The following is a 15025-nucleotide window of genomic DNA, read 5'->3' on the forward strand; positions in this document are numbered from 1 at the left end:
TTCCCGGACCGGGGCACGAACCCGTGTCCCCTGCATCGGCAGGCGGACTCTCCACCACTGCGCCACCAGGGAAGCCCGTTTCTCGTTCTTATAACATTGAACTTCTTGCTGTGCAACATGAGGAGCTTACTAACGAAACCCTGATGGAATTGGAGGCCCAGAGAAAGGACAAAGAGAGACAAGAGGAAAAAGAAGTAACTGAAGAACCGAAGAGATTCACGACGCAGGAAATGGCAAGGTGTTTCTCTTTATTTGAGGAGGCACTGTTAGTTTTTGAGGCACAGGACCTGAATGTAGAAGGGAACAGGAAGGTTGCAGCAGCCATTCAGAATGCAATCCAGTGCTACCATGTCATCTATGACGAGAAAAAAAGAGCTACTACCCAGACATCACTGGATCGTTTTTTCAAGAGGGAAGATAGAATTGAATCCAGCAAGGGACCAGAACCCGTGCCATCACCGTCAGGCATGAGTGAAATTGCAGCTCGCCCTCCGTCTCCTACTGCTGACGATCCTTCAGCTCCACCATCTCCCACCTCCTCTCCCTCCTCCAGTCAGTAACTCTTCTTGCCTGTTCACTCAATGCCAGCCCTGGCATGCCAGCTGTTGTACTGTACTACTGTACTTAGCAAGGTACTGTACTGTAAGATTTAAAATAGTTTTTTTTGTGTTTGTTTCTTATGTATTATTTGTGTGAAAAGTATTATAAACCTATAGTACACTACAGTACTATATACCCAATTGTGTTAGTTGGATACCTAGGCTAACTTTTTTGCACTTACGAGCAAATTGTACTTACAAACGCCCTCTAGGAATGGAAATTGTTCGTATGTAGGGGACTTACTGTATTGCCTTGCAGAATTCTTTATTTTATCAGTTTTCTATTTCTGTGGTTAACAAATTACCACAAATTCAGCGGTTTTAAACAATACCCATTTATTTCCTCACAGTTTGTAGGTCAGAAGTCTGGGTTCTCTGTTCAGAGTCTCAACCAGGTCAAATCAAGGTACTAACTGGGCTGGGCTCTCAACTGAAGGTTCTGGAGTGAAATTTGCTTCCAGGTTTATTCAGGTTGTTGGCAGAATCCAGTTCCTTATGATTGCAGGTTTGAATTCCCAGTTCTCTTCATAACTGTCAGGTGGCTGCTCTCTGCTCAACAGAGGCCTCCCACCTTCCTTCTCATGTGACCCCCTCTGCATTCAAAGCCATCAGTGGTGCATGCAGTCCTCCTATGAGGGATTCTCTGCATTTCCCTTCTGCTACCAGCATGACAAAATGTTCTACTTTTAAAGGGCTCATGTGATCAGATTAGGCACATGGGTAATCTGCCTATTATCTTATTATCCCTATTGTCAACTGTGCCATATAACATAATATAATCACAGGCATGATATTTCATCATACTCACAGGTTCTATTCACACCCAAAAGGGAGGCAATTACTTAAGGGTGAGGGTCATTGGGGTCATTCTTAGAATTCTGCCTACTAATATTCAAGAAGCAATAACTATGTTAGGATACTTGTTAAGGAGCACGGATCTGACTTACATAACAAATTTTTTGCTTCTCTTTGTGATGTTTTAATACTGTACACACAGAGCTATGGGGGCAGATGTCTAGAGTGATCCAGTGGTACGCTGTAACTGTGGGTGTTCAGTATCATATTAATGGCAAGATTTGCTTTCCAGGCTTTATTCTCCAAACATTGTTGATTAGATTTATAGTAAGTGATAATTTCTACCTGAGAAGTACTGGCCATAATTGCTTTAGAAATGGAAGGAAGGAAGGAAACAAAGCCATGAACCCAAGTACTCAAGAAGTGGTTCAGGAAGAAAGTAAGTCTTGAGTTGAATCACCAGGAGTACATCTGACTTGGAAATGTGGTGAGGAGGGCGAAGCAGATGATATCAACTGCCACAACATAATTGAGTTTTCAATTTAATGTCCTATCCTCTCAGATAGATCAATTCAGCATAGCGCGGTAAGTGACTTAAATAAATGACAGTAAACGTACACACTGTGAAGCAAGTATATATGCCTGGAGGAATCGGAAAAGTCTTTAATGTGGAAAAATCATTTCAACTAGATTTTCAAGAAAGAAGCAATGTAATTTCATTGTGATATGTTTAATTTTCTGTATTCTAGGAATATACTCTACAGAGACTGTTAAGAAGAACTTGGGCATTGATGAAGCTCACCATATATTACGTTTAGAATTGTGGTAGCTGTATTGATAACACTAATGAATGCAGAAGTGAGGCAAAATGGGGAACTAGTTATCACTGTATTCAATAAGAATGCGGAAGAAGCGGTGTCTATCAAAGAATCATCTATACATGTGCCAAAAGACTTCAAAACTTACTCAATTTCTTCAAGAAAAACAGGTTAGAATTCTCAAATAAAAAGGATGATACCCCAAGGAAAGTAATGAAACTCTACAAAGTTTGACAAAAGTGAGATGAGACAGGTAACAGCCTGGCAACAGCAGAAGATGGTAGAACTACCATAAAACCACAACAAACTGGATCCATTTAGCAGAGGGGCAAAGCTCAGTTTTGCAGCTCCATACATACAATTATCCTTATAATTCTGAATTATAAAAATTTCATATCTTTATTTAAGGAAAAGTATATTTGTCAAACAAAAAGAAAATTAAAACTTTGTTATATAAAAGGATGATGAAATTTAATTTAATTATATTCACCAAATACTTCTAGATGGAAATCATTCCTAACTTTTGTTAGAAAGCCTAAAATATACGAGAGCTGATGGGTATATGCTATTTTGATGGAAACGTGCATATTCCAGGCACACATTTGTGGGAAAGATAATACAACACTGGGAAAAGTAAAAACTTTAAAAATTAAAGTGTTCTTGAGAGGTAGAACTGCTGGAAACTATACAGTCCACAAATTTTTGTGGAATTGTTATATGACAAAGGAATGCTTTAGTTATTACTTCATGTTAGTTCATCTTAGGGGTAATAACATGAACTAACATGTGTGAGGAAATATTTATTTTTTAATATCTTTATTGGAGTTTAATTGCTTTACAATGGTGTGTTAGTTTCTGCTTTATAACAAAGTGAATCAGCTATACATATACATAAAGGTAATACTTTATTGTGGTTTTGATTTGCATTTTCCTGTTGATTTGTGATACTGATGTTGAACATCTTTTCATATACTTGTTGGCCATTTGTATGTCTTCTTTGGAGAAATGTCTATTCAAGTCTTTTACCCATATTTTTCTATTTACATATTAAAACACACTTTGGAAGACCCTGGACACATCCTGGAAAGGAATAATATGTGTATATAATTCTGGGTGGCATGCTATCAATTTAGATAATCCAATCTGCTCTCTATTCTCCTTGTCACCATAGTGCAGTGCTTTAGGATTGTGTTTATCTAAATGTAACAGAAAACCCTACTACAGTGGCTTAAAAAAGCAAAATGCTTAATTATGTAATGCAAAAAGAAGATCAAGGGGCTATCTAGATATCTTGGTTTAAATGAAGTCATCAATGACCCACACTCATCTTTTCCTTCTACTCTGTGGCTTTTGTCCTCATGGTGGCAGGATCCTGGACTCTGGATTTCTTTTTAATGAGTCTAATTCTTTCAGATGGACCCCTCATAACATTTGAAGGTATATTACCTTTCAATCTGCCTTCTTAATTTTCTAGACTTTTTTGGAAATTCCTCTTATATTATTTGCCTGTATTTTATTATCTAGCCCTTTTTCTTCTGAAAATTACAAAGTTTCTAAAATGTCCTTTAGAAATATATTGTGTAGAAATGATAGATAGATTTTGATCAATTTATTATTGCTGTTGATGTAAATGCTATGATAAAATATTATAGTTATATATTTGAATAATGTATAATACTGAATAATGTGTAATATATACACATACAATTTGTTGAGAACTTTTGATGTGGCAGCTTTCGTCAAGTAACTGCTTGGCATAGAATAATCCAGTTAACCTCAATTTAAACCTCAGATATAAATATTAGTAATATCTTCGTCTACAAGAGAAGAAATTGAGACTCAGAGAGGGCAAACACTTGACACAGCTAGGGAGTGGCTCATTTGAGATTTGAATTGGTAACCTGGCTCCAGAGTCATGTTCTTCTTAAACACCAGGCTATACTGCTTTGCTTCTACAAATCAAGTTTGTTTCCATGTGACAGTGTTTGCCAAGTTGTATTATATGACTATTTTACACTCAGCTACTCAGCTTGTAGTTACTAAATCCCCAGATATTTTCTCATATAACATTTAAAAAATATATGTGTTTGTGGTGTGTGTATGTGTGTCTGTGTGTGTGTGTGTGTTATTAAGTCAATTTTATTACATACTAAGTGGTTCAGTAAAGGACCTTGAATGCACATGGGTCTAGGTTTTTGCCAAGTTTTACAATTATATTTTTTCTCTCTAATTAATCTAACCTCATTCATTTGAGTTTTGGTTCACTTTTGGCAGGATAAGTAAAGGCCTTGCTACAAAGAAAGTAGAAGTCAGATGAAGACTTTGATTACTGTTCACTCCCATAAAATGTACAGATGCGGCCTTAATGTATACTAGAAATTCCAGTTTTTGTAAACCAAAAAATTGGAGACAACCCCAGTAACCTTGTTAGGGGTAATTTCAACTGTCACAATACCAGTTAGACAGCTCTCAAGTCTGCACTGATCAGCTTTCAAAAGTTCAAACCCACGTATATACTAAAGTCCTTGCAAGAAGCTGCTGATATGTGGGCTTATATTTTCAGTGTTGGTGGAGAGAAGATTAAAAAAAAGAAAGTTTTAGTTCCTATAACTTATGCAAAGTATTCTATTTATAATTTTCATGAACGTGCTGGCCAGCCCATAAGTGGACAGCAATTTGACCAAAGAATAACAATAAACCCCATGCAAATTAATCATTCTTGAAAACCTGAAAAAGGATCAATTTTAGCACTAGCTTTATTTGTAATCAAAAAGGAAATTAGATTATCCCTTAGCAGAAGAGGTTACAATTTGTTATAGACCACTGACAACCTTTAAAATACACAAACCTTTTGTCTAACAAAGATAGCATGTCTTGAGGAGAAATAAAATTACTTAATTCATTTTATGAACCAATGGATGTCATATCAGGGTTAGACAACATAAAATATTGTACTTCTGCTCTTGATTGGCGAAGTAGCTATACTTGAGAACCCTGGATGAGTAATAAGAGATCTTCGCCTACTGGCAGGCAACCAGAGTCAGAGCCCCTCACTTGGTGGCAATTGCGTAGGAAGGACATTCTGTTAAAAAAGACTAGCTATTCAGCCATAAAAAGGAACGAAACAGGGTCATTTGTAGAGATGTGGATGGACCTAGAGACTGTCATACAGAGTGAAGTAAGTCAGAAAGAGAAAGACAAATATCGTACATTAACACATGTACGTGGAATCTGAAATAACTGGTATAGACGATCTTATTTACAAAGCAGAAATAGAGACACAGATGTAGAAAACAAACGTATGGATACCAAGGGGGAAGGAGGGGTGGGATGAATTGGGAGACTGGGTTTGACATATATACACTATTGATACTATGTATAAAATAGATAACTAATGAGACCTATCGTGTAGCACGGGGAACTCTACTCAGTGCTCTGTGTTGACCTAAATGGAAATCCAAACAGAGGGGATGTATGTATATGTATAGCTGATTCACTTTGCTGTACAGCATAAACTAAAACAACATTGTAAAGCAACTATACTCCAATAAAGTTTTTAAAAAAAGATTAGATATGCAATAAATACATAGAAACAAAAATTTCAAGTTGGAAAGAGTCTTACAGACTGTTTACCACAGAAATTTCCTTTTTCAAGAAAAAAATCTTTTTTAAAAGTACATTGGTATATATTTCCCTACATGTAAAACATAGTCATGAGAGATCCAGTGGGACTTCTCACAGAGAGTTCCCTAAGGTCCACCTCATGAGAGCCCCACTTTCCTGTTGTAGCTCCTACCTTATTAAGTGGCACTGGAATATGATCTTAAATAGTCAGTAATTCCACTATTTGATAGAAATAAGAAAATGGAGGCACAATGATGTTAGTGTCAGTAAGGATTCCAATTTACTTTCCCCGACTCCTGGATGAGTGTTCCATCATTTGAAATGTTGCACTGAAGGTTACTGCTCAAGGATAGATGTTAGTACAAAGTAATTCTAGGCCAAATGGAAAAGATCTTTGTATTACCTGTATTTTGGAATTATTGATGCTACTGTTCTGCTCCATTAGCAGGAAGAATTGCTATATGACTGCACTGAGTCATTTTGAAAGCTATTAGCTATTAGATTCAAGTGAATGCTAAATGCATTTTTGCTACAAGTAATAGGTTTATTTGGCACTGAAAGAGTTAAATAGTAAGTTCTGGGATCTTCAGAAATCATAAAACCAAACAAGCATCCTCTTCACATGCCTGGGATAGCTTAAGAAAAGTATAAGTGGAGAGCCTGGATTCAGAGTAATAGTTTTCTTAGGAATAATGAGATTAAGATTGTTGTTATTTTTTATTCCCAATTGTGAGAGGCCATCTGATTAGCAAGTGTCACAGGCAAGTGGCTAGTCTCTTCACACATTACTCTCACTCCCTCCTGTTCATTAAAAATATGAAAGAAAATTTTATCTACGTTGTGGCAATCCTATAATAATTTGTGTAAATTTGAAACCCACATACAACATTAAACCCAGCTAAAACAATGTAACTCTGTTAACATTTAAAAACTCAGTGACAATATGCTTCTCCCAGGTTTCATTAATTCTCCTTTTGCCAATATTTCTATGGAAGCAAATTTCTTTTCATCTGGAAATGTTATTATACTTGAATGTTAGTCCAGATGAAAGGAGCTCTGGTGTCTGTAGTGGACTATTTCTTTTCTCTCTCTTGGGTTACCATCTTTTTTCTGCCCCTGTTCACTTGGTCAAACTTTCATTTTCTCCAGATTTGGAATCTTGGTCTCAAAGCCATCACCCAGCTTTCTAGCGGTAACCTGAAGCCCTGCCAATCTTACCAAAAGCATGGGAAAGTCTTTACTTAGCTCAGCCAAAAATGAATTAATTTAAATTCAAGGTGAAGTACAGAATATATGCAAATGCAGAGAAACAGATTAGTTCCTAAGGAGAAGATCTCTGCTTCTATTTTAATCGAAGTCTGGCCTGAGTGTGGAAGTGACAAATACAGTTTGGCAGCCACCTGATTTTATTTCTTTCCTTTTGAAATATATTCCTGTTACTGGCTATGGGGCCAAAGGGCCTTTATGATGGCATAACTTCTTCAGCAACTTAAGACGTTTTCTTTTCCTGTTTTAAAGTCTCTAATTCCTGGTGGGCTACCGATTCAGCACCAATTTCTCATATGATTATCTGCTTCAAATTGTTGGAACATTTAACAGAGGAGAGATGATTGATGTGCTCTGAGACCACTGAATGATCAGACCGGATCAGGTCGTCTGTCTCCATTGACTTCTTCAAGTTCTTTACGATAAGTTTTTCCCTCATTTCCTCCAGAGAAGGATTCTCAAAAACAGTGTGATTAAAGCTTTATTTATCCTCCTAAATTAGTAAGATTTACCACTTGTTCATGTCAGTATCCCTGGACTTGGGGGCTGGGACAAGAAGAGCTGTCACTGAGACTTTCAGATGATTAAAAAAAATTCCCACTAAGTGAAAGAAAAATATTTCATCATCTTCTCTCCAAAGCCACGATCCTATTAGTTCAATGATAATATTATTTTCAGATAAAGAGAGGTCAATTTCCTAGAAATATCCATAAATGGAAAACACTGAAGAAACAAGGGTGTGCCATTGAGATTATTCCTGTTAATGAATTTCATTGCTTTAGGACTAGGAATATTTTGGATGGAAGTTTCAAATTTGTAAAGCCTATCAGAAAACTCAAGTTTCTATACAGATTGAACAATGTCTCTATTTTAATTTGAATATCCTTGATAGAATTCACTTATTGTCTATTTTTAAAAATTCAATTTATTTAAACAAAAAAAACTCCACTGAGACAATTCACTCATTCCCTCCCCTCCCCAGACAAGCACCAATTTGTTCTTTGTATCTACGAACTTGGTTTACATATACCTACATATGTATCTTAATTCCACATATAGGAGCGCTCATACAGTATTTGTCTTTCTCTGTCTGACCTATTTATATTTCTCTGTTTCATGTGTTATCTTTTAATAAGATTAGAGCAGCGGTCTGCCAAGTGTTTGGCTAGTCCCTGGTTTCTCCCTCCTCCAAACCATTCTCTATATGGTAACCAGAGTGATCTTGCTAAAACAAGAATCTCATCAGGTGCCTCTCCTATTTAAATCATTAAATTACTCTTAGATGACTCAAATTGGGAGGCATATCTGGCTCTACCCTCTCCTTCCTCTTGCTTTTCATTCTGGGGCCTAGTCTTCTTCTACTTCCTCAGTTACACCATGCTACTCTTCTCTAGGACTTTACATGGGCACTTCACTCTTCCTAGAATGACCTTATCCACCTACCTCTTCCAAATAACCCCTCAACCCCTACATAATTAAATCCTCACCACGCTTGTAAGTAAACACTTCTCCTCTTCTCTCTGCCCACCTGGCCCAAGTGCACCACCACTCAGTTCCTCAGTGGAGCTACTGAGCAACGCTGTCCCTGGAACTGCACTGGGAGAGGAGAGGGGACAGGACACTATGCATGTGGAACTCCAAATTCAAACCACCACTCTTTGATTCTGAGGCAAAAGAAGAAATCTTTAAAGGTCAACATATGCCTGTAAATTACGGATAAATACCTGTGGTAGGAATCTATGAATATGCAGCAATGTTAATAGCACCAAGCATGGGAAATAGTTGCATTAGCTAACCCTGCCTCAAAGGCAAATCCTCATCCTAAGGCAAGAAATTAGATACAACATTTACTGAAAATGAGCACATTTTCGATATGATTTTTCTTTAAAAAATCCAGATGGATTTGGAATTGGAATTACAGATAATGCCACATAAGCATTCCTAACGTTGTCAGCTCCACTGGGATGAAGCGTCTCACCCCAACCCCTCAGACGGTCAATTAGGACTTAAATCCTCTTGAAAGTTCCCTTAAGACTCCATCGTTACTTAATGTCAATTGTTCAATTACCAATCAGGTTTCAAATGTCTCCAAATTCTGCACATTGAAGAGGTAAGTGGAAAAAAATGTCAGAGATGGAGAAGGACCAGATCAATTTGGACTTGCATTAAACTACACATAATTAACACAGAACAGATGCTTCCCAATTAATTGTGATGGCTTCAGACCCAGGAAGATCTTTACTGATTTTTCTTGGACAGAACTTAGCGGGGGAAAGATCCAGTAGAACCAACATATATTCTATGATAATTTATAATAATATTACCATTATCTTAAAATACTTATATGCCTCTGTGCATATGGTAGAATTAAGTGCTACATAAAGTTATTTAAACAGAGGCTGACACTTTATTCTAAGAGTTCAAGATTTAAATCATGCAATATTGATAAGGACATAAGAAAAGTGAACACGTTAGATATGAAGCAAAATCTATCAATCTATCTAAAGTAATAACACCATATATTTGTGTATATATATTTATATATATATAAATCTTGCAAATACTTTATATATAAATCTTCACTATTTACCCATAAATCTAAGTGCAAATGCTTCCGGGTATTCACAAAAATACTAGTACAGGAATATAACTTTAACACCTCAGGAAATATCACATATACACTTTCTCATTGTGAATAGAAAGAGTCCTATATAGACCCTGAAAGAATAGCATATACCAGAAAAAGAGACCAAATCTTTGTCTAAATAACAACTTCAAAGGGAATACAAGTTGTAAAAGAGCAATACAATTATGAGTATGTGGTCATTAAGAAGCCCAATATATTAAGTTTCTAGTTTAAAAAAATCTAAAGGATTCATCCTTTCTATCCTTTCAAATTTAGAATTTTTATGTGTCTGTATATTTATAAATGCCAAAAGTGCTATTAATTACTTTGTAATAAGGATATAATCATAGTTTTTTATTTTTTGGCTGCACCGCATGGTGTGTTAGATCTTAGGTCCTCGACGAGGGATCTAACCAGCGCCCCCTGCACTGGAAGCAGAGAGTCTTAACCACTGGACCGCCAGGGAAGTCCAACCATAGTTTGTTTTTAAACACAACGGTAGTTTCATTTCCTGGATTAGTATGTATTCATTAGAGATGATGCAAATATTTTCCATATGAAGAAAGCAGAAAAATGGTAAGAATTGAAATTTAATTGGAAAAGTGGATAAAAGACGTACAATCTGTCCATCTATACAAGCATACCCTCACACAAACTAGTCTAATATATGAGAACATATCATAGTAGATACATCGAGATGGTAGGAATTAAGGCTTATTTTCATTTTTTATATTTTCAGACTTTCCTACAATTTAGGTCTAGCGTAGCACTTAAGATCTATAGTTACAGTCTGTAATTTTATTTTTAGTTCTGTCATTCATTTTATAAATAGTGATAATAGCCCAGCCTACACCATAGTACTACTGTAGAAGTCCAAATATATGAGAAAATACAAGGAAAATAACTTACCAAAGTGCTTAGCAGTAAACACAAAATATTTTTTATGATGATGATAAATTACATCACAACGAATACATAATTAACCTTATAAAGATAATAGGTATGATATAAAGAGGATTTGACTACTTTAACGACCAACAAAATTAACTTTAAAAAAAACTAGACTTAGATGACTTCTGCTTGATCAATTTGTCTACTGGACATAAATATTTACTTTAATTATTCAATCATTCAAACCACTAACATAATGCCACTAAAAGAACTTTAGCAAAATACCAATGTAAAATGTGTACCTCTATAGTAGCAACGTAACAAGAACTTGATTCTTGTACATTGCTAAGTTTTAAGAGCTTTCATCTCTCTGGGCTCTTCAATTCCTTAACACCTATCAAGGCTGAACCATGAACTTCTCTACACTAAGAGAGAAGAATATATAGAAATGCTGAATCCCAGATAAACCAATTTCTTCCTAGAAACGTTCACACTGAAGCTGGAGACTGAATTCTTTTTTTCATTAAGTGTATCATTAAAGTAAGCTAATTGGAAATAGCACTCACTCATTATTTATTCAATAATTCTTTATTAAGCATTAACTATGTACCAGCTATTATGCTGGGCAGAGTAAAGAAGGCAGCCATAAACCATACTATCAGATATTAGATTTAAGGTGGGATACATAGCAGAAAAGAGAAAATAGAGCATAGTGTGATAAGGGGAGGTGCGGGCTGCTGTATGGGGAGCCCCTGGAACTGGCAAGGGGACACAGACGGTTTTCCTAAAGGAACTGATTTTTAAGTAGAGACCTACAGAATTATATGAAATTAACTAAGTGAAGAAAGAGTGAAAAATATAAAACAATATGTGCACATGCCTGGAGTAAAGACATTGTCCCACTGTCTGAACCCAAGGAGAAGCCAGCTGGCAAGGGAACCTGGGAGATGCAATGGACAGAGGACAGCATCCTGGGGCACAGGTCAGGGAGGGACGGAAGATATGGACATCGGGTGGAGGTGGGGGCAATAAGCAAATAATTGTCACATATATATAGTAAGTTAGTTTTGCTTTTTTAAGATCTTTATTGGAGCATAATTGCTTTCCAATGTTGTGTTATACTTTCTGCTGTAAAACAAAGTGAATCAGCTATATGTATACATATATCACCATATTCCCTTCCTCTTGCGTCTCCCTCCCACCCTCCCTATCCCACCCCTCTAGGTGGTCACAAAGCACCGAGCTGAACTACCTGTGCTATGCAGCTGCTTCCCACTAGCTATTTTACCTTTGGTTGTATATATATGTACATGCCACTCTCTCACTTCACCGCAGCTTACCCTTCCCCCCTCCCCATGTTCTCAAGTCCATTCTCTACATCTACATATTTATTCCCGTCCTGCCCCTAGGTTCATCAGAACCTTTTTTGTTGTTTTTTATTTAGAGTCCATATATATGTGTTAGCATATGGTATTTGTTTTTCTCTTACTGACTTACTTCACTCCGTATGACAGACTCTAGGTCCATCCACCTCACTACAAATAACTCAATTTCGTTTCTTTTTATGGCTAATATTCCATTGTATATATGTGCCACATCTTCTTTATCCATTCAGCTGTTTATGGACACTTAGCTTGCTTCCATGTCCTGGCTGTTGTAAACAGAGCTGCAATGTACACTGTGGTACATGACTCTTTTTGAATGATGGTTTTCTCAGGGTATATGCCCAGTAGTGGGATTGCTGGGTCATATGGTAGTTCTATTTTTAGTTTTTTAAGGACCTCCATACTGTTCTCCATACTGGCTGCATCAATTTACATTCCCACCAACAGTGCAAGAGGGTTCCCTTTTCCCCACACTCTCTCCAGCATTTATTGTTTGTAGTTTTTGATGATGGCCATTCTGACCGGTGTGAAGTGATACCTCATTGTAGTTTTGATTTGCATTTTTATAATGACTGAGCATCCTTTCATGTGTTTGCTGGAAATCTGTTTATCTGCTTTGGAGAAATGTCTATTTAGATCATCTGCCCATTTTTGGATTGGGTTGTTATTTTGATATTGAGCTGCTTATATATTTTGGAGATTAATCCTTTGTCAGTTGCTGGGTTTGCAAATATTTTCTCCCATTCTGAGGGTTGTCTTTTCGTCTTGTTTATGGCTTCCTTTGCTGTGCAAAAGCTTTTAAGTTTCATAAGGTCCCATTTATTTATTTATTTTTTGCGGTACGCGGGCCTCACTGTTGTGGCCTCTCCCATTGCGGAGCACAGGCTTCGGGACACGCAGGCTCAGCGGCCATGGCTCGTGGGCCCAGCCGCTCCGCGGCACGTGGGATCTTCCCAGACCAGGGCACGAACCCGCGTCCCCTGCATCGGCAGGTGGACTCTCAACCCCTGCGCCACCAGGGAAGCCCCCATTTGTTTATTTTTGATCTTATTTCCATTTCTCTAGGAGGTGGGTCAAAGAGGACCTTGCTGTGATTTATGTCAAAGAGTGTTCTGCCTATGTTTTCCTCTAAGGGTTTTATAGTGTCTGGCCTTACATTTAGGTCTTTAATCCATTTTGAGTTTATTTTTGTGTATGGTGTTAGGAAGTGTTCTAATTTCATTCTTTTACATGTAGCAGTCCAGTTTCCCCAGCACCACTTATTGAAGAGGCTGTCTTTTCTCCATTGTATATTCTTGCCTCCTTTATAAAGACAAGGTGACTGTATGTACGTGGGTTTATCTCTGGGCTTTCTATCCTGTTCCATTGATCTATATTTCTGGTTTTGTGCCAGTACCATACTGTCTTGATTACTGTAGCTTTGTAGTACAGCCTGAAATCAGAGAGCCTGATTCCTTCAGCTCCGTTTTTCTTTCTCAAGGTTGCTTTGGCTATTCGGTGTCTTTTGTGTTTTCATACAAATTTTAAGATGTTTTTGTTCCCGTTCTGTGAAATATGCCATTGGTAGTTTGATAGGGATTGCATTACATCTGTAGATTGCTTTGGGTAGTATAGTCATTTTCACAATGTTGATTCTTTCCAATCCAAGATCATGGCATATCTCTCCATCTGTTTGTATCATCTTTAATTTCTTTCATCAGTGTCTTATAGTGTTCTGCATACAGGTCTTTTGTCTCCCTAGGTAGGTTTATTCCTAGGTATTTTATTCTTTTTGTTGCAATGGTAAATGGGAGTGTTTCCTTAATTTCTCTTTCAGATTTTTCATCATTAGTGTATAGGAATGCATGAGATTTCTGTGCATTAATTTTGTATCCTGCTACTTTACCAAATTCATTGATTAGCTCTACTAGTTTTCTGATAGCATCTTTAGGTTTCTCTATGTATAGTATCATGTCATCTGCAAACAGTGACAACTTTACTTCTTTTCTGATCTGTATTCCTTTTATTTCTTTTTCTTCTCTGATTGCTGTGGCTAAAACATCCAAAACTATGTTGAATAATAGTGGTGAGAGTGGGCATCCTTGTCTTGTTCCTGATTTTAGAGGAAATGGTTTGATTTTTTCACCATTGAGAACGATGTTGACTGTGGGTTTGTCATATATGGCCTTTTTTATGTTGAGGTAAGTTCACTCTATGCCTACTTTCTGGAGAGATTTTATCATAGATGCATGTTGAATTGTGTTGAAAGCTTTTTCTGCATCTATTGAGATGATCATATGGTTTTTCTCCTTCAATTTGTTAATATGGTATATCACATTGATTGATTTGGTATGCTGAAGAATCCCTGCATTCCTGGGATAAACCCCACTTGATCATGGTGTATGATCCTTTTAATGTGCTGTTGCATTCTGTTTGCTAGTATTTTGTTGAGGATTTTTGCATCTGTGTTCATCAGTAATATTGGTCTGTAGTGTTTTTTTGTGATGTGTTTGTCTGGTTTTGGTATCAGGGTGATGGCGGCCTTATAGAATGAGTTTGGGAGTGTTCCTCCCTCTGCTGTATTTTGGAAGAGTTTGAGAAGGACAGATGTTAGCTCTTCTCTAAATGTTTGATAGAATTTGCCTGTGAAACCACCTGGTCCTGGGCTTTTGTTTGTTGGAAGATTTTTAATCACAGTTTAGCAAGTTACCTTTAAAAATGGATGTTAGCCCTTGCAAACCAGCTTTAGAAAGATATTACCTTTGGAGAACTAGGAAAAAGACTGGCTTGTTGAGCAAGGAAAAGAGATCCAGCTCTACCACCATCCACAGATAAGATGGTCACACAGAGGGACGAATGAAGTACTATTTATCTCTTTGCTCTTTGACATGAATTTTGATGAGAATCCCTTATGGTTCAGCTTTCTATGGCTGACTCTAATGTACTACTTTTTAAGAAATTTTGGGGGAAAATATGGGAAAATGTTAGCATTTGTTAAATCTAGGTGGTAAAAAATTTGGTGCCTGGGGCTTCCTTCGTGGC

Source organism: Aethalodelphis obliquidens, unplaced genomic scaffold (assembly GCF_003676395.1).
Source record: "Aethalodelphis obliquidens isolate GAN/ISIS:26980383/991018 unplaced genomic scaffold, ASM367639v1 scaffold7, whole genome shotgun sequence".
Classification (NCBI taxonomy): Eukaryota; Metazoa; Chordata; class Mammalia; order Artiodactyla; family Delphinidae; genus Aethalodelphis; species Aethalodelphis obliquidens.